The sequence below is a fragment of the Silene latifolia genome, chromosome 2, assembly GCF_048544455.1.
Source record: "Silene latifolia isolate original U9 population chromosome 2, ASM4854445v1, whole genome shotgun sequence".
NCBI lineage: Eukaryota > Viridiplantae > Streptophyta > Magnoliopsida > Caryophyllales > Caryophyllaceae > Silene > Silene latifolia.
In genome coordinates, this window is record NC_133527.1 from 72,918,332 (window position 1) to 72,943,880 (window position 25,549).

A 25,549-nucleotide genomic window follows, 5' to 3' on the forward strand; every position below is an offset into this window, starting at 1 on the left:
ATCAACTGATTAAATATACGAAGTATACCCTTGTGAACCTGTAAGAGATTTACAAATGTTATCACACTAATTTGTGGAGGACACAAGCTCCAACAAGGATTGTGCTAGGGTGTGGGATCCCAAAGGAAATCATCAATGGGAAGGAGGCCCAAATATAATTTCAACCCGAGAGGTAACTAAGGCTTGAGTGTAAGAACTCTACCGGTCTAGGAACTTCTGGAGAACGACACCTGTATCGCATTCCGTGGGGAAACAAGAAATATAGTGAGTAGCAGGATACAGGCGGGAACTGCTGGGAGAAATCTACTTGGGTCGTTTTCAAACAAACTTCAGAAGAACTCGAGAAGAATGATTGTATGTCGTGAACTCTCGTTGGGGAAACCTTATCAGGAACTTATCTCCATGTCTCAAGAGGGATTGTCTATCCGCTTACTCTCGCTGGGGGAATATAATGAAGGCGTGTCGAAACACCTGTCGGGGAATATTTGCTCGTTGTGACAAGCAAAGTCTTGGAAGCGATAAATAATGTAGTGCACGATAGTCTGTAGTTGGCTTAGAAATGCGGGTCTGAGCGAAGAATAATTGTCAAACGGACCAAAAACGATAAAATGGCATCGGGGAAGAGGCGCACCAAAGATGGGCCCACAAATAACGAACTCATAACGAATTTTTGAAAATTCGTATGAAGGGAAGCTGAGGAATAGGCGCAGCAAGAGCTGCGTCTCTTGGAAGAGGCGCAGCGCCTGCTGCGTCTATTCCTGGAGGTGTCTTTCCTGCGTAAAAACGCGATGAAACATGGGTTTCATTTCATTATTTCAAAACACAAAATCATCAATTTCTCTCATACTCAACCAATTCCGCCAAAATTTGATCCAAAAGCTTGCATTTACCATGACTAATCGAGGTATGTATATCATTCTTGCATTAATCTTCTATAATGGACGAATTGGATCGACAAAATTTAGGGTTTTCAACCCTAAAATGTCGAAAATTTGGGGCTTTTCCCCCAAATGATCTTGCCTTGTAAAATTGACCTTGTAAATGGCTAATTGGTAGTATAAGGATCATAACCATGTATTTGTTTCGAATTTTCGTTGAGTTTTGGGCATTTGAGTGAAATTGAGATGGTTTCACAGCTAGACCGTAAATTGCTTCGAAAATGGCCTTAGGATTGCCCATTTGCGATGAAACTTGATACTTGGAATCCTTGGATGACGGGTAAACTTTCTACCATCTCGGAATTTTGGTTTGTGACGGCTTTTTCAGGACACTTTTCTAGGGCATAATTGCCGTTATAACGAAATGCTGTCGAAATTCCGACTCGAACCCATGACTAGGCTTCAACTTAGGCTTGACTTAATCCAAATTACCACATGAGTGATCGGTTTTGTGGGAAAATTGCCAAAGATGGCGAGAAAAGAGCGACTTCGGGGCTTCTAAAGCTCGAAAATCCCCTAACCAAGGCTTGTCGTCATTTGACGCGGCCTAAAATTACTTTAACGTTGCAGGTGACGAGGCTTCTACTTCTGGGAGAGCTCCCATGGACATAGACACAGCCGTTGATGCTTCTCGTGCTCTCGAGGAGGCAGTCGCTGAGGAGGAGGTGGAGGAGGAGGAGGCCCCGAGGCGGACCAACGTTGGGCGAGGCGGTCGTCAGCTGATGGGAGCACCTGCGTGGGCTGAGACCTGGGATAACATGCACTTGCTTTGGGCTGCGGAGGGTCACCTGTCCTATAGGACGGTGAAGAGCTTGGTAATCTTGGATTCATTACTCATCATTCACCTTCTTTCATTTCATTTGCTCATATATTTTCCAATTTCATTCAAACTAAAGATAGCTTTTGTTTCAAATCACAATAGGAGGCCGGGAACATCAGTTCATTCTCGGGCTACACGACGGCGATGGAGTGCTACGAGAGGCTGTCGGCGGAGGAGCGAGCCATGATCGAGCGGGGGGCATTCGGCGCCCTGGTGCAGGCTTGGAGGGATATCGCGAAGAGGAAGCTGCGGGCTAACCTTAGCCTGGTCCGCGCTTTCTTGGACCAATTCTGGGATACGACTTCCACTTTTCACATGCCTTTTGGTGAGGTGGGAGTCACGTTGGAGGACTACGGCATTATCTCTGGTCTGCCGTGTGGGACTGAGGTGGTGAAGTGGCCGGAGACTGCCATGAGGGTGGACTCGGCCGAGGCTAGGAGGTTGATCGGCTGGAACTTGGCGCCCGAAGGTCACATAAAGATGCATGGTTTGGTGCCTAGTTATTATGTCCGAGACTACTTTGCGGGAAGACCCGGCGCGGGTGGTGATTGACGGGAGGCGACGGCTCCTCCTCCCCGTCTGGTGACCCGACTGAGGGCCCGTTTGTGGCTTTGGTGGTTTCTGTCTTCGATCTACCTCGGAGACAAGGGAGAGAGGCTGTCGACGAAGCTCCTTCCCTTTCTTTCTGACCTGAGCTCCCTAGGATGTTGGGACTGGGTCACTGCTGGTTTTGCGGTCCTCATCCGCTTCATGAGGGCCATGGTTTGTCCGGAGTTGATAGAGAAGGGGACTTCTCCTGGTGCTGTCGGCCCTGGACTACTGTTGGAGGTATGACCCTTCATTTGGACTAAAATCACTTCTTTTCTTTATCGAATTACGAAAGATCGTTATTGACCATCTTGCATCACAGGCGTGGGTGTACTCCTACTTTCCGAGCCTCTCGCCCAAGAGGACGGAGCAGCTGGAGAGGGCCTATCCCATTGTGAGGGATTAGGTGATGTGTCGCATGAAGAGCAAGCGTTCCTCTCACGGCGTCTACCGGCGGGACGTGAACGCTCTTCAGCTGGACAGTGTGAGCATCTCACTTATATTCGTTTTGCTTCTTTATTACTTTTTACCGATCATAAGAATGATTTCTTGCTTGTCTTTTCCCAGTGGGTGCCCAGGCCTTGGGCGGAGTACGCTGGCGCTCCTCCTTTTGTGGCTGAGGTCCTTCGACCCAGGAGCTCGAGCCGGTTGCTGCTGAGGACGTCGATGGGTCCTGTGTGGTACTTGGGCGAGCGCTTGGCTCGTAAGTGCTCTCAGGATGTCTTGACGGTTCCCATCGATCCTCCTAGGACGATGTTTAGGGAGTCTTCTGAGGCTGAGAGGGAGGCTGACTTGGCTGGCGTTGGTGGTGACGCCCTACTGCTTCCTGGTGAGGACTACTCGGCGTTCCTCTACGGGAGGTTAGCGTATTGGCTGATTGTGGTAAGTATTTACTCTTCTTATGACCATTTTGAAAGCATGATGAATGATCATCGATTTAATGGCAACCCTTTGTCTTTGCAGGAGGTTGAGGTGGCGGGCATTGAGCCCCCAGAGTACCCCAAGACCCTCGAGTACACTGACGCGACCGGGAGGACGACGATCTCCGAGCTGCGTGACTTTGATGTGGCTGTGACGGATGCTGACTTTGACGATTGGCAGCATCTGATTCGGAGGGTGAGCCTCTAATTTGTATGATTTTTGTGTAAGAACACATTTGATTGAACTTATCCAATTATTGAGAACCTCTTTTTGAAAATGCAGGTTGCGCTGTCCTGGTTTGTGGCGTTATGGAGAGTAGCCAACCGGCTGCGAGCTACTGCCGTCGAGGCACTTGTCGGCGGTCGAGGTCGTCAGGTATGAACCTTTCGCCTGCTTCATTTTCTAGTTTTCCAATTTTTCTTATGATTTCTTGAAATGATTGACATGAGCCAATTTGTTGTTTGCAGAGGGAGCGCGAGCTGGAGCGAGAGTTGGCCCAGTCTCGGGAGGAGACGGCTCGTTTGCTGAGGGAGCTCGAGGTCCGCGATGCCGAGGTTGCTGCTCTCGAGGTGAGAGTTGCGGAGTTAGGCGGCGACCGGCAGTAATTTTTGTTGTTGTTTGTTTGTTCTTGGTTGTATCTTGCACATTTGTACATTTTAGGACCTATATTTTGGATATTTTGTACTTTGCTTGGGGCTCGAGCCCCATGTTTGTTGTACATATCCCTCTTTTGGTTGTATATATGATGGCCTGAGTGCCTTTGCTGCTGGGTTGTGTAGTTTGTTCCTGCTGGTTAGCTTTGAACAGGTTTGGTAGATGACGGTTTACGCCGTCATGATGCCGAAATTTACATAGAAATCACATAGAACATGTATGCATACATATGGCCTAAATTAGCGCATAACGAATGACTCAAAAGTGCAAAAAAATGCGAAAATGCAAGAAATATGCCGGAAATGACCGGACGGTAGGGAGGGTTACCCTCCAAAAAAATGAAAAAATAGAAATCTATAAGTTATAAATGTAATGTAGGACGGGGGTGGAGTGATTCCCCAAAAAAGAAATAAATAAAAGAAATATATAAGTTTGAAATAAATTGTATTAAATTGGAGAAATGATTCCCCGAAAAAAAAAAATAGAAAGAAATATATAAGTGTGCTAAAATGACGAAAATGCTGATATTGCCTCGAGATGCGTGCCCGCGGAAATAGGAAACATGGACTATGGTAATTTTGACGTATTTACCAAAATAATAACCCGTACGAATAGGAAATTATTCGGTAAGGAATTTAGGAAAGATCCAACGCGGAAACTTACAGAGACATTGCTGAGGAAGAGGCGCAGCAGGAGCTGCGTCCCTTTGAAGAGGCGCAAAGGCAGTCTTTGCGCTGTTCCCCGGTGTATCCGTCCTGGCGGATTTTAGGAAACAGATTTTAGTATAAATAGAAACATCGATAGAGGTTTTATTCACACAATTCTTCCGTCTCTTCCTTCGTCTTATTACATAAAACTCTCAAAACAATCCTTCATTATGAATACTCTTGAAATTCGTCTAAAAGAGTGGACCAATGAGTTTTCCAACGTGGAGAAACACGACATGGGTGCTTATAATCTTGGATCATTGTTGAGTTTGAAGCTTATCAAGGTGGTCAAACCATTCCTAGATGCGTGTCTTGATTATTGGGACCCGAATTATCACGTTTTTGCTTTCCCCGGAGGTGACATTTGCCCATTTCCTGAAGAAATTGCTGCGATCGGTGGGTGGGACCCAGAACACTTGCCCGCTATTCCTTCTACTTCACAAGGGTATAAGAACAAGTTTAGAGACTTGCTTGGGGTTACAAGAATTGAGGTGGACCGTTTAGTGACCTCGAAAGGAGTGCGAATGTTGGACTTTATTGACCGATTCATTAACAAGGCCGACCCCACCATCTCTTATGTTGCTAGGCGAAGGGCATTCGGATTTTGCTTGTTACATGTATATGTCCTTCAAGGGCATGTTGATGAGGATTTGAGAGGTGATCCCCGTCTTCTGGGCCTAGTTGAGCAAATGGAACTACGCAGGAGCCTAGCCTGTTTATGTTTAGGAGAGATCCTATTGGGTTTAGATAACGGGAAAGCCAATCGTGACCTACCTTATTTGGGAAGTCCCATTATTTTGCAGGTAAAAGAACCCCTTTTTTTTTTCGTTTCTTCTCCGTTTTTTTTTCCCGTTTCCTTTTTCCGTTTTTTTTTTTCCGTTTTTTTTCCGTTTTTTTTTTTTCTAATACCCGCTTTTGGTAGGTCTGGCTTATGGAGCGCCTTCGATTGATCAAGCCCCCAGTTCATGTTCATTCTTATCATGCTCGCTCAATTGCAATGAGGACCAGGCTTTACATGGTGTACTTCACTCTAGTGTGCAACTACTGGGAAAACAAATTGAAGAGTGATGATGGCCCTTTGATTAGGTGGGTCGTACCATGGTGGCATCTCAAATCTGTCACCAGAGTATCTTCCTTGGATCCTACCCGATCTGTGCGCATTCCTGGCTTGGAATTCATGGTATGTGATACGGTCGTTATGTACCAAAAATAAATACCTAGCTACTACTAACAGAAGCTAGCGGTAAGTAGGGTCGATCTCCACAAGGAGGCGGTTTACTATCTACTTGTCTATTCTATCTGTCTAATGTCACAATGTGGGGGGTTTGATTGTTTAAACTAAACTAAAGAGGCGAAGGCAAGAGCAATAAAGATAAGAGAAATTAACAGTAAGAGAAGGGAACTAGGACTTCGGGTCATCAATGAACGTCAGTTAATTGCAGGTAAGGTCACAGATTAGTCGATGTGTCGGTCTAAGGGGCAATGAATATCTCCTTTCGGTCTCAATTCGCCCTAAAATGCTATTAGCCAATTTTCGCCCTCACTAAAGCATCCTATTGTTCACTGCGGTTCTCACCTCTTCCAACCTTTCGGTCCAGGTCAAGGTTTACCAATATTAAAAGGCTAATTGCTTCGAATCAACTAGCATGATACAGTTAAAGCAGCGATAACAACATAGACCTAACTACAACGACAGATCTAATAACCTAATTAGCAATTAACATCGGTCTATTGAATCACCTAATCCTAGCAGAGGAATTTAGCTAGACATAATTAAATAAAGAACAAGAACAAAAGGGAGAGATAAGGAAGAAATAAGCATTAAATAAGAGTAAAGAGAAAGATTAGATTACTGAATTAATGATCCGGAAATAAGAGGAACAAAGTAACAGGGAAAAGCAGCGTCCGAACCAGAATAAGAGGAAAGAAGGGAGAGATTACAAATGACGTCTAACTTCCTATTTATAAGAAAATAGGAATTATTTAACCTAATTGACGGAAATAAACTAAAAAGCCCAAGCCCGTAGGATAAACCACTCGATCGAGTGATTTAGAACCACTCGATCGAGCAAATCCTGGCTCAAACCGTTCGATCAACCAAAAGAAGTGCTCGATCGACTAACCCTTAATATGAAACTGGTCGATCGACCATCTAAAGTACTCGATCGACTGATTATTTGACCTAAAACCACTCGATCGACTAGTAAAGTACTCGATCGAGTGCTTCTTGACTTCAGCAGCTATAAAATCTCGTTAGTTTGACTTTGACTTGTCCTTTTAGCTCCCGAAAAAGCTTCACGCATCCCAAGACAGCAATATTTCCGCTGCAAATTCACTCTTCCTCCAAATGCATGCAAAACGGACGATAAATGGCTTGATTTCACTACTTTCTGGTTCATTCCTGCAAATAAGACAAAATAACCCAAAGTAGCATATTCGGGGCATTTCGTAGCATAAACTACGATAAAAGCATGGAAATACGTGCATAAAAAGGCCTAAAAAGACTATATAAAATGCACGTATCAAATCTCTCCAAACCAAACCTTTACTCGTCCTCGAGTAAACTAAATGCAAACTAATGGAACGGAAAAGATAACTCAGAGCTAGCTACAAATGCCCATTTAAACCGATTTAATGCAAGCAATTAACACTTATAGCAAACAGTCAAATGCAAACGAGTTGTAAGATGTTTATAATAAAGCTGAACCGTCGACCTTGCAAGACCTTTAATAATGGACTCTCACGGGTCACTCTTCTCTCATGAAGCAAAGGGTGAACATATATATGTAAGAGAGAAAGAAAGATAGTCGCTCACCTAAACTACGACCTACATAACATGCATCCAACTAATATGATAGACAATTCTAGCTACCGTACACACATTCCAACCAAACAAGGTCCTGTCACAGCCGAGGGCTTACAAAAATATGGTAAAGTGAGGCAATGGGTAAGAAAAGGCAAAATAATTATGGGAATGTGGAGGTATAGGTGATCAAGCTAGTACCTAAACAGAACCATATGACGACATCCATTTCCAACTCAATTATGAATTAAGTACATATGCCCTTCATTTGGCACAAAACTCACCAAACCGAACTGAAAATACTCCTCAATAAATGTAAATAAAGCATAGGAGTAGAAACCGGTAACAAAACAAACTCTTTTTTTTTTTCCTTTCTATTTTTTTCGGTTTTTTTTTCTTTTCTTTCTTCACGTCTTTTTCTGTTTTCTTTTTTCATTTTTCATTTCTTCACATTTTTTTTCTTTTTCACATCTTTTTTTATCAACGTCCTTTTCTTCATAGATTAACAACTCCGAATCAACAAATACAAGCCAAACTTGGCACAATGAAATATATACCGCAGAAACATACACTAAACTAGCTTGGCAAGGCAGGCTAAATTTGGAATGTAGCTAAGGGTCAACAGGCAAATTTGGCTAATGTGGAGTTAAATGGGTAAAATGAAAGAAAAGGGAATGTAAGCACCTCCCTGCATGTGACACCAACCACTAACCCGAATGTATGACGGCAAAAAGCAATTGAATTTCATATATGTGCAAATTGATGAACATGTTATGCAAGGAGTAACTACTCACAATCCTACATGAAACCGGTCACAAATGACACCAGTTTATAAGGCTCTAATCCTTAGAATTTATAAGTAGGTTGCCAAAATTTCAGGTCAAGTCTATTTGTTCAGCTAAATTTTAACATTAACTCGTAGATATGCAAAAGAAGAAGCTAAAAGATATAAATTTATTGCAAGGCTTAAGTAAAAGATAAATTACAGTGCAATTTCATCATAGAAATCTACCGTTCCGACTCCACCTACATGCTAAAATAAACGTGAAATTTTTTGAATTTTTTGAATTTTTATGGAATTTTAAATTTTATATGAAAAATAAACAACAATGCATACGGAAATTAAACGTGATAATAGAAATGCAAATAAAAACAAGATGCAGACACAGATATGGATGCATAACCTCCCCAAACCAAACCGTGCAATGCCCCCATTGTACCAAAACATGGAAAGGAAATGCAAACTAAAGGAGGAAGAGAATAAATACGGAAAGCTCACAAGATTGCGCGAATAAGGGACCTCCCCAAACCAGCCATGAACATGGGAGGCTGCTAAAGGCCCGGAATACCGTCACAGGAAGCTAATCCAAGTCAAAAACACTCGATGGCACTCGAACAGTGGTCGATCGAGTGGGTTACGTTGGGAATCCATAAATGCTCGATCGAAAGGAAATTAGGTCGATCGAGTAGTTCTCTCTTTGCAGGTGCTCGATCGAGTAGAACAACTGCTCGATCGAGAGGATTTATCAGCAAAAGTGCTCGATCGAGTACAAAAAGTACTCGATCGAGTGATCCTCAGTGTGTTCCTGCAAAACGCAATAAAAACAGCCCGCAAACTAACAAAACAAGCATACTGATATAGTCTATGGTATGAAAACCATTTATTACAACTGAAATGAAATAAAAATGCAAAATAAAAACTCCGGGTTGCCTCCCGGGTAGCGCTAGCTTCAGCCAGGTCCCAGCTCGACCTTCTTTTTCTTCGAGCCTCTCTAAACAGTCATAATCAAAACAGCTCAAAGCACGCAACATTAAATCATAAATCTGCGCATGTGCTACACAGAAATGTAAGTAGCACCACAGTGGAATAAAGAAATAGAAAATAAAATTGTACAACCGTTTAAGCCTAGCAAATTTCCTATGTGAGCTCCTAAATTTATCCACAAAATAAAGGAGCGCAGGAGCAATTGACAATAAGTTAGGGCTCCGTTTCAGATTAACAGTTTTGAAATGATAAGGACTGTGAAAAATCGTTAAATTAATTGACCTACTGGGGAGGGGTAAAGCATTAGAATACGAAGCATAAGTCAAGTAAGGCAATGTACTATTTAAACAGACGATAATAGAATTACCGTCTACTACCTCGGGTTGGTTGCTCTCAACGATGGAATCATAGATAAAGGAATTTATTACCTCTTCCGTGCTAGGAGCAATTACCGACTCAGCTGCTTCCTCGTCAACCACCTCAGTGGATTTCATCCCGTAAATCGCAGCCTCAAGTGCATCTAACTCGGCTTTGAATAAGGGGGATTCACCGTATCCATTATCATCATCAAAATTGTCGTCTAAAATGAACCCAAGCAACAAATCATTGCTCTCGCTGGCCAACTCACTCGATCGAGCAAAATTATTACTCGATTGAGGACTTCCCTCCTGATTTTCACTCGATCGAGTGTTTTGAACCACTCGATCGAACAACTTTTCTGGAAATTCACTCGATCGACTAATAAAAGTCACTCGATCGAGTGATTCTTCCTGTATAGCACTGAAATCCTCCTGTAAGGCAGTGAAATATGATAGAAATTCATTATCCGAGTCATAAAAATCATCCTCAGCATTGGGCAACATGGTTTCTTCATGGGGAAAACCGATCTCGATACAGTATACCTCTTCTCGTTGTCAACTATCTGACTCAGCAACTAACTGAGCTATTTCAGAGTTCAGCTCCGCCATGTCTTATCAAATCGCGAAAAAGTGTCTCTATCACCTTCTTGCACTTGGAATGCAAGTGCCTTCATTAAAGAGTTCAGCTCCGCCATGTCTTCTTCCCGAATATCAGGAGGATCTTGTTGCGGTGGCCAGACAAACGGAGGCTCTTGGTAGCCTCGTTGATAGGGTGGATGTGGTGGCACAACTACAGCTGCTTGACTAGCTCGACTGGGCTGCTGGAACGCGTAAACTTCGTCATTTTCTGCCATGCAAAAGGCTGCATTGTGCTCAAGCAAAGACACCACATCTATCGCATAAATCACCTGATGCGCCATATAATGGAACATAGGTGACGGGTCAAAGGTACTCAAGCCTTCCCTTTGACGATCTTTCACCTAGAACTGTCTAGGTAGTACCTGTAAGGCCTATCAAAACAGCACTAAAGAAAAAGATTAGAACGACCTCAAGGGAAAAATCCCCTGAGGCTAAAAACAGACAGAATTAAACAAATAAATAAATAGTTGCCTCCCCGGCAACGGCGCCAAAATTTGATACGGTCGTTATGTACCAAAAATAAATACCTAGCTACTACTAAAAGAAGTTAGCGGTAAGTAGGGTCGATCTCCACAGGGAGGCGGTTTACTATCTACTTGTCTAATGTCACAATGTGGGGGTTTTGATTGTTTAAACTAAACTAAAGAGGCGAAGGCAAGAGCAATAAAGATGAGAGAAATTAACAGTAAGAGAAGGGAACCAGGACTTCGGGTCATCAAAGAACGTCAGTTAATTGCAGGTAAGGTCACAGATTAGTCGATGTGTCGGTCTAAGGGGCAATGAATATCTCCTTTCGGTCTCAATTCGCCCTAAAATGATATTAGCTTAACTTTCGGCCTCACTAAAGCATCATATTGTTCACTGCGGGTCTCACCCCTTCCAACCTTTCGGTCCAGGTCAAGGTTTACCAATATTAAAAGGCTAATTGCTTCGAATCAACTAGCAGGATACAGTTAAAGCAGCGATAACAACATAGACCTAACTACAACAACAGATCTAATAACCTAATTAGCAATTAACATCGGTCTATTGAATCACCTAATCCTAGCAGAGGAATTTAGCTAGACATAATTAAATAAAGAACAAGAGCAAAAGGGAGAGATAAGGAAGAAATAAGCATTAAATAAGAGTAAAGGGAAAGATTAGATTACTGAATTAATGATACGGAAATAAGAGGAACAAAGTAACAGGGAAAACCAGCGTCCTAACCAGAGTAAGAGGAAAGAAGGGAGAGATTACGAATGACGTCTAACTTCCTATTTATAAGAAAATAGGAATTATTTAACCTAATTGACGGAAATAAACTAAAAAGCCCAAGCCCGTAGGATAAACCACTCGATCGAGTGATTTAGAACCACTCGATCGAGCAAATCCCGGCTCAAACCGTTCGATCGACCAAAAGAAGTGCTCGATTGACTAACCCTTAATATGAAACTGGTCGATCGACCATCTAAAGTACTCGATCGACTGATTATTTGACCTAAAACCACTCGATCGACTAGTAAAGTACTCGATCGAGTGCTTCTTGACTTCAGCAGCTACAAAATCTCGTTAGTTTGACTTTGACTTGTCCTTTTAGCTTCCGAAACAGCTTCACGCATCCCAAGACAACAATACTTCCGCTCCAAATTCACTCTTCCTCCAAATGCATGCAAAACGGACGATAAATGGCTTGGTTTCACTACTTTCTGGTTCATTCCTGCAAATAAGACAAAATAACCCAAAGTAGCATATTCGGGGCATTTCGTAGCATAAACTACGATAAAAGCATGGAAATACGTGCATAAAAAGGCCTAAAAAGACTATATAAAATGCACGTATCAAATCTCTCCAAACCAAACCTTTACTCGTCCTCGAGTAAACTAAATGCAAACTAATGGAACGGAAAAGATAACTCAGAGCTAGCTACAAATGCCCATTTAAACCGATTTAATGCAAGCAATTAACACTTATAACACTTATAAAAAGGCCTAAAAAGACTATATAAAATGCACTTATCAGTATGCATCTTCCCGGAGAGGCTAATGAGACAGGTTGGACTGAAGCAGACAATCCCGAAGCTTGACACTGTCCCGTAAACTGCCGTGGCGCTTACTACTGAGAGTCGAAGGGAGTGGGCCATTAAATGGGCTCAAAGAAATGTATGGTTCTTGAACTCTTCTGTTAGTGCCTTATGGGTGTCGGACTCCTATCTGTGATGGAGGAAGGTTACTACTCCGGAGGAGCGTCAAAGATTGAGGAAGCGCGAGCCCGTTGACTACAAGGTGCGCGTGGTGGAAAAGGAGAAAGAGAAGCATCTGACTGAGGGAGAGGAGGAAGCCGGGTTTCGAGTTGTTCATCCTTCGAAGAAACCGAAGACCTCTCCTGTCGTGGACAAAGTGATTGACAAGAATTGGAAGGCTAGGCCTTGAGAAAGACCGTTGGTGATTAGGTCCGAAGTGGCGCAAGAGCGTCCGGCTCGAGGCCGTGACAAGAAATATGACAAAAATGACAAGGGCAAAGGGAAAATGGAGGAATAGCCCTAGTCTTTATTATTATTATTATTATTATTATTATTGTAATAAGAAGGTGGGGGGTTTTTAGAATCCTAGCCTATTTTATTTTTTTTCTTTAGCATTATTATTATTATGTAACGTATTATTAATATTATTGAATGAAATAAAGGAGGTTAATTGGTTATGAAACCGTTGTGATTTTCTATTTATTATTCTTGTCGAATTCCAAATGCAACTGCAAATGTCCTTCTATTTACATTTTGAAGTTAATGGGTTGTATCCTGTGAAGGATTGGCTACGTATTCATTAAAAAATGAAATTAAACCCTTGCGCGTAGTTCGAGTAAATGTAAAAGAATAATTGTTCTAAGCAAGAGCTTGTAATGAACTTAGAAAATAAGCATGAGCTTTTTACTTACTCTTAAGATGCAATTTAATTTATTTTGACGATATGAGGATGACAAATTGTCAATATGCAAGAGCAGAGTGACATTAGCTTGTTTCAGCTTGGCCAGGGGCCGTTTATTTAGTGCCACAAGAGCGACACGTGAGGTTACGCGAGGCGCGTTTTTGTTCCTATTCTAGGCATAATACCGCTTTAGTTGGTCAAGATTCGTTGGGTTGGTAAATTCATTCCCATCTAGGTCTGTGATTCTAACCGCACCCCCTGGAAGTATGGACTTGACTAGGAATGGCCCGGCCCAATTAGGTTTGAATTTTCCCCGTGGTTCGACAGGTAAAAGAGCTCTAACCGACTTGAGTACTAAGTATCCTTCCTCGATGTTCCTTGGCTTGACCCTTTTGTTGAAGGCACGTTTGATACATGCTTCATATGTTTGGACATTATGTAATGCGCGTAGCCGACGTTCATCCAGGAGGATGAGTTCTTCATATCTATCCCTCTTCCAATCGGCTTCCGGGATTTGACTTTCGAGTAAGATACGCAAGGATGGTATTTCTAACTCGACTGGCTGTACAACTTCCATGCTGTAGGTCAAATAGAAAGGGGTGGCCCTAGTGGGCGTCCTAAAAAATGTGCGATATCCCCACAAAGCGAAGGGTATTTTGCTTGGCCAATCTCGATAGTTGTCGATCATTTTCTTGAGAATTGTGACAACGTTTTTGTTTGCCGCCTCTACCGCGCCATTAGTCTGTGGTCTATATGGCGAAGAGTGGTGATGCCTAATTTTGTACTTGGCTAGCAATTGCTCAGTCTCGGCTTGGAAATGTGACCCATTATCACTAATGATCTCATGTGGGCAACCATATCGGCAGATGATGTTGTTTTGTATGAACTTTGCTACATTTTTAGCCGTGAGACTAGTGTAGGAAGCCATTTCAACCCATTTGGTGAAATAGTCAATTGCCACTAGGATGAAACAGTGACCTCCTGTTCCGGCTGGAGTTATCTTCCCGATTATATCAATTCCTCAGGCAGAAAATGGCCAAGGAGATGTCATCGTATAGAGCAATGAAGGAGGGACATGCTGTACGTTCCCGAAGATTTGGCAGTTGTGGCAATGTCTTACATATTTGATGCAATCGGATTCCATTGTGGTCCAATAATACCTTAAACGTGTGATTTTCTTTGCCATCATGGGCCTACTCATGCGGGGACCGCATTCTCCATCATGGACTTCTTCCATCACTTTCCGCGCCTGTGAATGATCAAGGCAACGTAGGATTACACCAAGAGGTGTTCTTTTGTATAACTCTCCTTGCATGAGAACATATTGGGAAGCTAGTAAGCGTATAGCACGTTGTCCCCTTTTGTCCATATCCGGTGGATAGGTACCATTGAGCTTGAAATTTAGGATTGCTTGGAACCAAGGTTCCTCTGTGATTTCCTCTTCATCGGTGATTTGGTGGACATAAGCTGGCTCTGATCATCGTTCGATACATAAAGGCATTTCCACCATGTCATCTGGCATATTAATCAAAGATGCAAGTTTTGCAAGAGCATCTGCAAATTGATTTTCTTCCCGAGGTAGGTGTAGATAGGTCACGTGATCAAAGAATTGGGAAACTTGGTCTATTCTGGCTTGATAAGGTGCTAGGCTTTCGCTTTGGATTTTCCAAGATCCCGTAACTTGATTGATGATCAGGGACGAATCCCCATGCACTCGGAGGTTTTTAATGCCTAAGCTTATTGCCGCTTGTAGTCCAATGAGACAAGCTTCGTATTCTGTAGCGTTATTTGTCACCTCGAAGTCGAGTTTGACATAGATCGGTTTATGCTCGCCTTCAGGAGAAATGAGCAACACTCCTATTCCAAATCCTCTTAAGTTTGATGCTCTGTCAAAGTAATGGTCCAAGGAGTCTACATCGGTTTGGAGTATATCCTCGTCTGGAAATGACCAAGTATCTATTGTTTGTGCATCATTGATGGGATTTTCTGCGAAGAATTCGGCAACGGCGCGCCCTTTTATAACCTTCAGGGGCACGTATTTGAGATCGAACTCTGAGAGCATCAAAGTCCATCTTGCTAGTCGTCCGTTGAGGACGGATTTCTCGAAGAGGTATTTGACAGGATCCATTTTGGAGTATATTTTGACGGAGTAGCTAAGCATGTAATGACGTAGCTTCTTCGTTGCCCACACAAGAGTGAGGCACGTCTTTTCGAGTTGTGAGTATTTTCACTCATACTCCAAGAACTTCTTACTAAGGTAGTAGATAGCCCTTTCTTCCTTTTCTACTGTCTGAGCTAGCATGGCGCCCATGGCTGTTTCGGTTACTGTGAGATATAAACCAAGAGGTTGATCTCGTTGAGGTGGCATGAGCACTGGTGGTTTAGCTAGTATCTCCTTGATTCGGTCGAATGCCTTTTGACAGTCATCATCCTACATGGTGTGATCTGTTTTCTTGAGCTTTTTGAAGATAGGTTCACAGATCATGGTGAGTTTCGATATGAATAGACTTATATATTGCACTTTTCCCAGGAATCCTCTGACTTCTTTTTCCGTTTGGGGTTGTGGCATTTCGATCAAAGCTTTGATCTTGGAAGGGTCTATTTCTATACCTCGTTGGCTGACGACGTATCCCAGGAGTTTGCTAGATGTTACTCCGAATGCGCACTTCTGAGGATTGAGCCTCATGTTGTACTTTTGTAGCCTTGGGAAAAATTTGCGAAGGTTCGCAATATGCCCATCTCTATCCTTGGACTTGACAATCATGTCGTCTACGTATACCTCAACTTCTTTATGCATCATGTCATGTAGGAGTGTAGTTGCGGTGCGTTGATATGTAGCTCCGGCGTTGATTAACCCAAAAGGCATGACCGTATAACAATAGGTTCCCCATTGAGTGACAAAGGCGGTCTTATGCATGTCTTCTTTGGCCATCTTGATTTGGTTGTATCCCGCGTACCCATCCATGAAGGACAGTAACGCGTGATCTACTGTATTGTCCACCAATATGTCGATATGTGGTAGAGGAAAGTCATCTTTAGGACTTGCTTTGTTTAAGTCTCTAAAATCAACACAAACTCGGATTCTCCCATCTTTTTGGGTACGGGTACTATGTTGGCTACCCAGTCAGAGTACTCGGAAACTTTGATGAACCCGGCTTTGAATTGCTTATCGACTTCTTCCTTAATCTTGAGAGCCCATTCTGTCCTCATTCGACGAAGCTTTTGTTTCACGAGCTTGAAACCTGGCTTAATTGGGATTCTATGTTCGGCGATATCCCTGTCAATCCCTGGCATGTCTTGTAGGACCAAGCGAAAACGTCTTTGAACTCGTCTAGGAGGTCTATGAAACTGGCCCTTTCGGCAGAGTTCAAGGTAGTCCCTATCCTAAGTTCTTGGGGTTCTAGTTCGGTTCCTACATTGATGGGTTCAGTGTTCTCTATTACTGGTCCCCCTTCCCCCTCTTGTAGTGTTTCCTTGGCTATGTAGGGAGGTATCTCAATTGAGTCTGGGTTTGGGTCATCCTCAGTATCATCGTAAAATGCACTGCATTCAAGATAACACAAAGAGTAAGCAGAACCTGATTTATTCATATTAAAGTTTGAGAAAAGTTGAAACAAAGAAGCCATCTGATCCGTGGTCAGTGGCGGTAAAGGGACAGTTGTTGGGACATTTTCCGAACTACTGTTACTATTTGAGGCTAAGCTAGGAGAAACAAAGGGAATGGGGACGACGACAGGAGGAGACTCCCTAGTGACTTCTCTAGACTCCGACTCTGACTCCGACTCTGACTCTGACTCGAATTCATCGTCTTCTGGTTCTCCTTTGAACATCTCTCCTTCTCCAGTGGTGAGCTTGAAGAGTCTTCCTTGATTGTTGGTCCACTTGATTGATTTTCTCTATCCTTTCTGCTGGTTCGCGTTTGTTTCTGTGATTAACGCGGTAGGGTTGAAGTGGTTGTCTTGAAGTATCATGGTAATGATCTCATCCTGCGCGGCTCTAACAAATCGATCTTCTCCAAACAGTAGACTAACAGCTTGTTCGTCTAAGCAAGGTGCTTGACGAGCCTTGACGGTAGGAACTGTTTCTAGAGGAATGAAGTAACAATCGTGAAAGATCTCGATTCCGGCTAGCTTCCTTCCGAGATAGTGCCAAGGTTCGGGAAATCCGTGAAAGAGTTCTTGACTTCCTTCTCTAACAAAGTTTCCATTTAGGGTAGGGAGATATGGTCGCATTTGGACTCCTACATGCTTACGACTTTGAACTTGAGCGAGCATCTCGAGAACTTCCTCTTTAGTGGGTTTGTATCCTAGTTCAAGTGGTATTCTTTTTGAGTTGCCTTCCTTGTAGGGTGCGAAGGTGTTTCTTCGGGTAGGTTTAAAAGGCATTCCCGGGAAGTATCCCTGGGATTTGAGTATGTGGTTGACCACCAAGTTGGAGTAGGGATCGTAGTATAGGGGTGCCAACTCACTTTCTATGACACTTATGCTTTGAAAGCCCCCAAGTTCATATACTGGATCCGCAAGGACTTGATTATTTGACTTCTTTTCGACTATTGCCTTGATGGGCGACGAAGTGATCGTCACCACTTTGCCATTTAGTGGGATTTTGATCTTTTGGTGAAGGGTGGATGTTACCACTTTGGAAGCGTGAATCCAAGGTCTTCCCAGAAGTATGTTGAAGGAAGCTTCAATGTCCACTATTTGGAAGTTAACCTTTCGCTTAATTGGCCCTATGGCTATGGTTAGGTTAACGAGTCCTACTACCTTTCGTCGTGTACCATCATATGCGCGAACACCTTGATTTGTAGGGGTCCAATCTGACTCTTTCATGCCTAGTTTGTATGCCGTTTTTAAGGGTATGACTTTGACCGCAGAGCCATCATCTACTAAGGTCATTGGCACGTTCTTCTTTAAGCAAACGACAGTGATGTAAAGAGCCAAGTTATGACTAGCGCCAAAGGGCGGCAAATCTTCATCTGAGAAAGTAATAGGATTACTTAGCTTCGATGATTCTTGGAAGACCAAGTTGACTACATCGTCGGGTGTGGAGTTATGTGCTACATTTAGTTTGGCCAAAGCTTGCAGTAAAGCTTGGCGATGTGGGAATGAGCTTGCTACTAATTGCCAGACTGAAAGATCAGCCTTTGTTTTCTGTAATTGCTTTAGCAAGTGATCAGTAGAGTCATCTTCGTTATCATTTGGTGTGATAACATTAGTTGGACCATTTTGAGTAGTATTTTGATATGGACGCCCCGAACGAGTTAGGTGGTCCACATCTTAGTCTTCCCCATTTTGGACTATTTCCTTGACTAGGGAGTGTTTAATGAGATACTCGTCTTCATCATCATCGGCACATACTCCATTGACTGTAGCTAGTTCCCTCATTCTCATGATCTTGTCCTCTAATTGTGTGATTTGGTCGACTAGTTTATCAACCACGGCGACTATTTCTTGCATAATAGCATTTTGGGAGAAAGTTAGCGGCACATGTTCTTTAGGTGTTGCATTGGGGTCACGTAAAGTTGTCACCACATTTTCCAATTCCGAAACTTGCCTATCCACACTCCTTGCCCATGCGATGAAGTCGGCGATGGTAGGGGAAATGGTAGAGTAGAACCCTACATTCTCGATCGAGTGGATCTCATCTTCGATTGGGGAAATGAGGTGTGAACAATCTAAGGTAGATTCTTCACTTGTGATCACTAGAATTCCAAGAGGATTCTGAGTGTTGTTGGGCTTACCTTCCGGCGGTATTGGTAGTCGACCATCCTCAATCATGTCTTGAAGCACATTTTTCAATTTGTATCATTTTTATGTGTCATGTCCCTTACCCCTATGATATTCGCAGTATGAGTTCTCGTCCCAGAACTTGGATTTCTTTTCCGGTTTGGGTGTAGGGCCTATGGGTTGGAGTTTGCCTTGTTTCATTAACCTTTTTAGAGCATTTGAATAAGTGTCCCCAAGATTTGTAAATTTCCTTGGTGGGGTACTCTTTTTGGATGGCTCGAGGAGGTTAACTTCATCGGTCTTGCTAGTGGAGCCGTAAGAACGACTTGTTGAGCCTTGATATCCTCGACCTACCGTTTTGAACAAGAGCCCTTTACGGATGTCATCTTCGATCCTCGTTCCTAGTACGGTTAAGTCTTTGAAAGTTTTGATGTTTTGGTATCTCAAATGATTTGCATAGATGGGCTTTAGGTTGTCCACGAATTTCTCCACAAGGGTAGCCTCATCTGGGCGTTCAACTAGTTGGGTACTAGTCTTCCTCCACCTACTTAGGAAGTCGGTGAAACCTTCTTTGTCATTTTGGGTAAGAACCTCTAAAGTGCGCATGTTAACTTGGATCTCAGCATTATCTGTATATTGCTTAGCAAACTCAATCGCGGGATCTTCCCAAGTAGCGATTTTCTTGTGTTCTAGAGAGTAGAACCATTGCTTTGGGATGGTGTCAAGAGATGAAGGAAAGATCCTTAAAAACATCTCGGGTTTGATGCCTTTGATAGACATGTAATCCTTGAAGGTACGAATATGGTTCAAAGGGTTTTCGTGCCCCTTAAATTTAGGGATATCCGTCATGTTGAAGTTGGTTGGCAACTTGGAACTCACGGCCTCATACTTGCGATTATTCTCCCTATAAATGTCATCCCCTTTAAGATACATCAATTGCTCCTCTATGTATTGGAGTCGTTTCTCAGCTGCAGTCATACCCATGGGAGGGTTTTCGTCCTTGAAGCCATTCACGAAGTCATCAACGATTTCACTTTCCCGAGGAGGCAACCTCGTTTCTACGGTATAGATCCGGCCCTCGATGGTGTCAAGGCGATCATACACTTGGTATGAATAACTTGGAGCTGAGCTAGCGCGGTTAGGATTCGATCATTACCATCCTGGAGTTGATTGAAGTTCACGTCGCTTGTTTCAGGCATCTTGGAAACTGGATAAGAGATCGACGACGAATCAAAACACGATCGACCATTCTAATACACTTACTAAGAAAGAAATATTTTGACTCGGGAAGTGGGTGTGTGTCACTTGTGTCGAGTGAGTTTTTGAAGAAAAGATAAGATTTGAAAAATGTTGGTCCTAGTCAACTTTAGTGTAGTTGTAGGAGTGGACTCGAAGTGAGGTTTTGAAATGGGCTTGGTGATGTGACCATAATTAGCGCATATTTAGCCCCCGAATTAGCCTTGTTCCCATGCTTTTTTAGTGCATATTTGGGTCATTTCTTATCTTTAGTTCTTTGTTTTGCATATTCTTTGAGATTTTGATCCCTTGGTAGGAAAGGAGTAAGAATCTTGCATTTTCATAGCAAAACGAGACTAAATTGATCGAATTCAATTACCAAGCATCAAGGAGAGACAAGATTAGAAGGCCTTTGTACATATTATAGTAGAAGAGCAATGTTGAGAAAGGATCCTTGAGTCCCCAAGGAAATCTCCAAGGAATTTATGAAGAAAAGGGAAGAAAAGAAGAAGATATGTTGCTGAGTGACAATCCGAGCGGATTGTCACCAATCCGTCCGTCCCGCAGCTGCACAATCCGTGCGGCTTTGCTCTAATCCGCTCGGATTCGACCTCCACAATCCGACCGAATTCCCTTGAATCCGCTCGGATTCCAACGCCAGATTCCGCCCGTCCCGACCTTATTCCGCCCGGATTCCAGCACAGCACGATCTCCTCTTCTCCAAGCTACAAAGAAAGAAGCCCTTCTCTCGAAAAATACCGGGTCCTCCTTGCTCAATCTAAAAAGTGTAATTACTAGTTTAGCCCTTAGTTAACCCTAATGCATCCTCCCTAATTTCCACTATAAATACCCCATTAGTCTAATTAGAGGAGCATGTTCTTCTTATCAATAATTAGAGTAGTTAATATCAATCAAATCTCTCTTTAGTTTTGTAATCAACAATTAATCAAGTTCTAATACAAGTTTTATTTCCTTAATCTCTCTTTTGTTCATCCTTTATTTTGGGTAATTGAAGATTATTTGGGTTATTATTGGGAGATTGACAACCTCTCAATCAAGCATTCAAGTACTTCTTTTATCTTTTCTTTATTATTGGAATCATTAGTAGGTATAATCTCTTAATCCCTTTTTAATTATTGTTAATTACTTCCATTTATTCATCATGTTTCATATTGTTGGTATGATTGACAACCTTGCTAGCATGATCAACATGATAATGAGTGAGTAGTCTCTTAGCTAGGGTTAAATGGGTGATTAGGGGAAACCAACATGGGGAATGATTCATGCTTAAATTAATATGCTTTCATGTTTTATTTGCTTGCTTGTTTTGATCTCAACTCATGCACATGTTATATTTGATGAAATGCTAAGCCTATGAATCCTTGCATTTACTATCATCTTCTATCTTTTCAATGAGACTTGTAAGACATAACCCAACTCGAGTCTCATTAGACCATGCATGTTGTTGAGTAGGGAAGATTAGGTCGACTTGTAGGTGTTGTACAATCTAATCGATTCGGCTCCGGGACCCAAACTTTCCTAGGATTGTAAGATATAACCCAACTCAATCCATCACAACAATAATTGCTTGCTTATAATTTGAGAACATGTTTGTATGATCATGTCCCATGATTCTCCTATGATCCCATGACACCCTAGTGCTTTTAATCATTTGTTTACACCCCTTTCTAATTCATCTTGCTTGTTTATTTTCATTGCTATTTTAGTTTAGTGACCTTCTACATCAACCCAATTTGTGACACCCCTAAGACATCACTAGTTTCAATAGAAATCTCATTTCAACTCCCGTCCCTTGGGATCCGACCTTTACTTGCCTCTTTACTAATTGTAGAGTTGTTTGTGAAGTTATAAATTGTGTTTTGATTCGACCGTGACCCAACGACCACATCTTTAATTGTGAACACGAAACGGACTCGCATAAAAAATGGCGCCGTTGCCGGGGACGGTGTTTGTTTGATTCAGATTTCTTTTTATTGTTATTAGTTGTGTCTTTCTTCGCCTTGGGGAAGTAAAACTCCTCAAGGTTTGTTCTAATTGTTTTCGAGTTGTTTGATATTTTGCATGTCTAGAAGGTTACAAGGTGATTTGTTACCTTTTGACCGTGAAATCGAAAGAACCTTGACGAATAATAGGAGACTTGTTAGGAGGAATTTAAGAGGTATTAGTGAAGTTGTTCAACCCACTAGTGATTTTGTCAATCCTTTCGCAATAGAAGGAGAAGAGAACCCATTACACAATACCCCACAAAATCCACCTACAATGCCTAAATTCTCGTCACACTCCGTACCCACCGAGGAGAATCTACCAAATGGTACTCCTACACCGCAACATCTAACCGGAAATTTTATTGCCAAGTCCGCCTTCATCCAATTAGTTGAGAGGAGCCAATTTGGGGGGATGCCTAGTGAAGACCCTCATTCTCATATGGAAACCTTTTGTGACTATTGTGATGCAATCTCTCAAACGGGCGTGACTCAAGACCAAATTAGATGGGTCTTATTTCCTTTTTCCTTAATCGGCACCGCGAAGCAATGGTTGAAGGGCCTTGATAAGGCCACCCTCGGAATAGATTCTTGGAAGAAGTTGGCTCTAGCTTTCTACAAAAAATTCTATCCACCGGAAAAGAATAACATGCTAAGAGCTCAAATTACGGGTTTTAAGCAAAGGGATGAAGAGTCTTTGTATGAAGCTTGGGAGCGGTTCAAGGGAATTTGTCGCTCATGTCCTCACCATGGACTTAGCGAATGGTTTTTGGTACAACAATTTTGGAATGGTTTATATGAAGATTCTAGGAACATTCTCAATATGGGATCAAATGGAATGTTCACCGAAGTTGATGACAATCAAACATGGAACAAGATTGAGGAAATGGCGGTCCATAACTCACAATATAGTAGACCTCGCAAGGCTACTAGAGGAGGAAAGCATGAAGTGGACTCCGTTACTCAATTGGGTGCTCAACTTAGTGCTCACATTGACACAATCAACTTGAAGTTTGAACAAGCTATGGCTAGTCTTGAAGAAAACTCAAAATCATCAAAGCATCATGTTAATGCCATGACGGCATCCTCATCAATCCCAAGTGGGATATGTGAGAATTGTGGAACTTTGGGACATGACCAAGGCGAATGTAGGGGAACAAATGAACAAGTGAATGCTTTCCAAGCATACAAGAGTGGTACCCCTTATTCCAACTTTTACAATGAAAACACCAAATTCCATCCAAATCTCTCATACAAAAGCCAAAATGTTCAAAACCCTCAAACAACATACACTCCACCACCCATGAGAAACCAAAATCAAAGACCCTTTTACAATCAAAACCAAGGTTACCAAAATCAAAATCCATACAATCACCAAAATGACCAAGGTTTTGATGTCCAAAAAGCGGTCCTCCAAATGCAAAAGAATCAACAAGAGTTTTTCACTCAAATGCAAAAAGATAGCCAAGCAAAGGAAACCACCATCAACAACATTCTAGCTCACACCAAGATGTTGGAAACACAATTGACTCAACTACCATCTTCAAGCTCCCAAAGACAAAAGGGGCAATTACCACCTCAAAGTAATCCCCCTAGAAATGAAACGGTTAGTGCCATTCACTTGAGAAGTGGTACAAGGTATGAAGCACCGAAGAAGCAAGTTGAGGATGAAGTTGTCGAAGCTAGTGAAAAGGAAGAAATTGTGCAAAGCTCCAAAGATGGAGAAACATCAAAAGAAGAAAGTTCAAAGAAAAATGAAGACAAGGCCAAGGAGAAGGAGCCCATTGTGATTAGACTTCCTTTTCTAAGTCGTCAAGCCAAGCCCAAATTTGATGATCAACTTGGAAAGTTCATGGAAATTGTGAAGAATTTGGAAGTCTCAATTTCTTTCACGGAATTAATCAATCACGTGCCGGCCTATGCGAAATACATGAAAGATATCCTCACAAAGAAGAAGTTAATCCGGAAGCTTGAGACTATCGCCTTCACTAAGGTGAGTAGTGCAATACTTCAAGGGAGTTCACCTCCAAAGTTAAAGGATCCGGGAAGCTTCTCAATACCGTGTACCATTGGCGACACGACGATCAACAAAGCCTTATGTGATCTAGGGGCTAGTGTGAGTGTCATGCCGTACTCGGTAAGTAAAAGGTTGGGGATGGGAGAGCTTAAATACACCAACATCACACTCCAAATGGCCGATAGATCGACGAAGACACCATTAGGGATATGGGAAGATGTCCCCGTGCGAATTGGGAAGTTTTTCATCCCGGTGGACTTTGTCATTGTTGATATGGAGGAAGATTCCAACATTCCAATCATTCTAGGAAGACCTTTCCTACACACTGCGGGTGCGGTGATTGATGTGAAACATGGTGAGCTCACTCTAGAAGTGGGAGATGAAAGCATAACTTTTAATCTTGACAAGACTATGAGAGCTCCTCGTTTGCATGAACCATGTTTCATGATTGATCATTATAGCCGAAAGGATGAGAGGAAGAAATCGGAACTCCAATGGAAGAAGAAAACTGAAGATGCTCCATTCAAAGAGCAAGTGAATTGTGACAAGGAGAGCTTGCAAAGCTCATCAAAATCAATCAAGGAAGAAGAGGATGGCCTCATTGGCCAAGAGAAGAAATTGGGAGAGTTGTCTCCATCTAAGCAAGAGATTTTCAATGATCAACTTAATGAAGTTTGTGGTCTTTGGGACGACGAATTTGAAGGGATTTTTAATCCCTACATTGGTAATGCCATCGATCAAGACCAACAACGAAGGCCAAGGTCTATTGAAGACCTCTACCATGATAATGAACAAGCTTTTGATTACTTCTTCAAGGTGTTGAGCAACATCAACAACACTTTGAACTTGCCCCATTGACATCTCATCATGAATGAGAGTTTGGTGGAGTCCTCCCTAAACCACCACTTGTAAATACTTCTAACTCCCTAACTTACATTTCAATTCTTGTATTGCATTTTTTTTTGTCATCTTTGGATTTTTATTTACTTTGATCAAGATAATTGTCATGTTTGAGAGGAGTGAGGGAGGGACTAACAAATTCAATTGATGTGTAGTGCTTTTAGCTTAGTGTGGGGATGACAATTGCCTAGGCTATCCATGCCTAGTAGTGCCCCCAAAATGTCGAACACAAGACTTGAAGAAAGAATAGAAGAATGGTAAGGGAAATGCATTGTGCACGGATGGAACTGAATCCGAGTACATAGGGGAAGAATCCGAGCGGATTCCACAGAATCCGCCCGTCTTCAGTAATCCGAGCGTACTGCAGAAAAGACGCCCGTCCTGAACTGAGCTGAATTTTGAAAATTTCTTGACTGTGACTGAATCCGGGCGTCCTGAGCAGCAATCCGCCCGTCTTGAAGAATCCGCCCGTCTTGAAAGAAAGACGTCCGTTTTTCCAGCTGAGGAAAACAAGCAAAATTTCCTGGACTGAAATCCGTCCGTCTTCAAGCAAATCCGCCCGTCCCGTGT

At 42.5% G+C, this 25,549-nt stretch overlaps 1 non-coding gene across 1 annotated transcript; it reads right to left on the bottom strand.

Annotated features, from left to right (window-relative positions):
* Window positions 1-22,711: 22,711 nt before the first annotated feature.
* On the bottom strand, window positions 22,712-22,818 carry LOC141644447 (small nucleolar RNA R71). Its single transcript, XR_012544065.1, has one exon. It is a non-coding gene; the product is annotated as a small nucleolar RNA R71 (small nucleolar RNA).
* Between the last annotated feature and the right edge of the window lie 2,731 nt (window positions 22,819-25,549).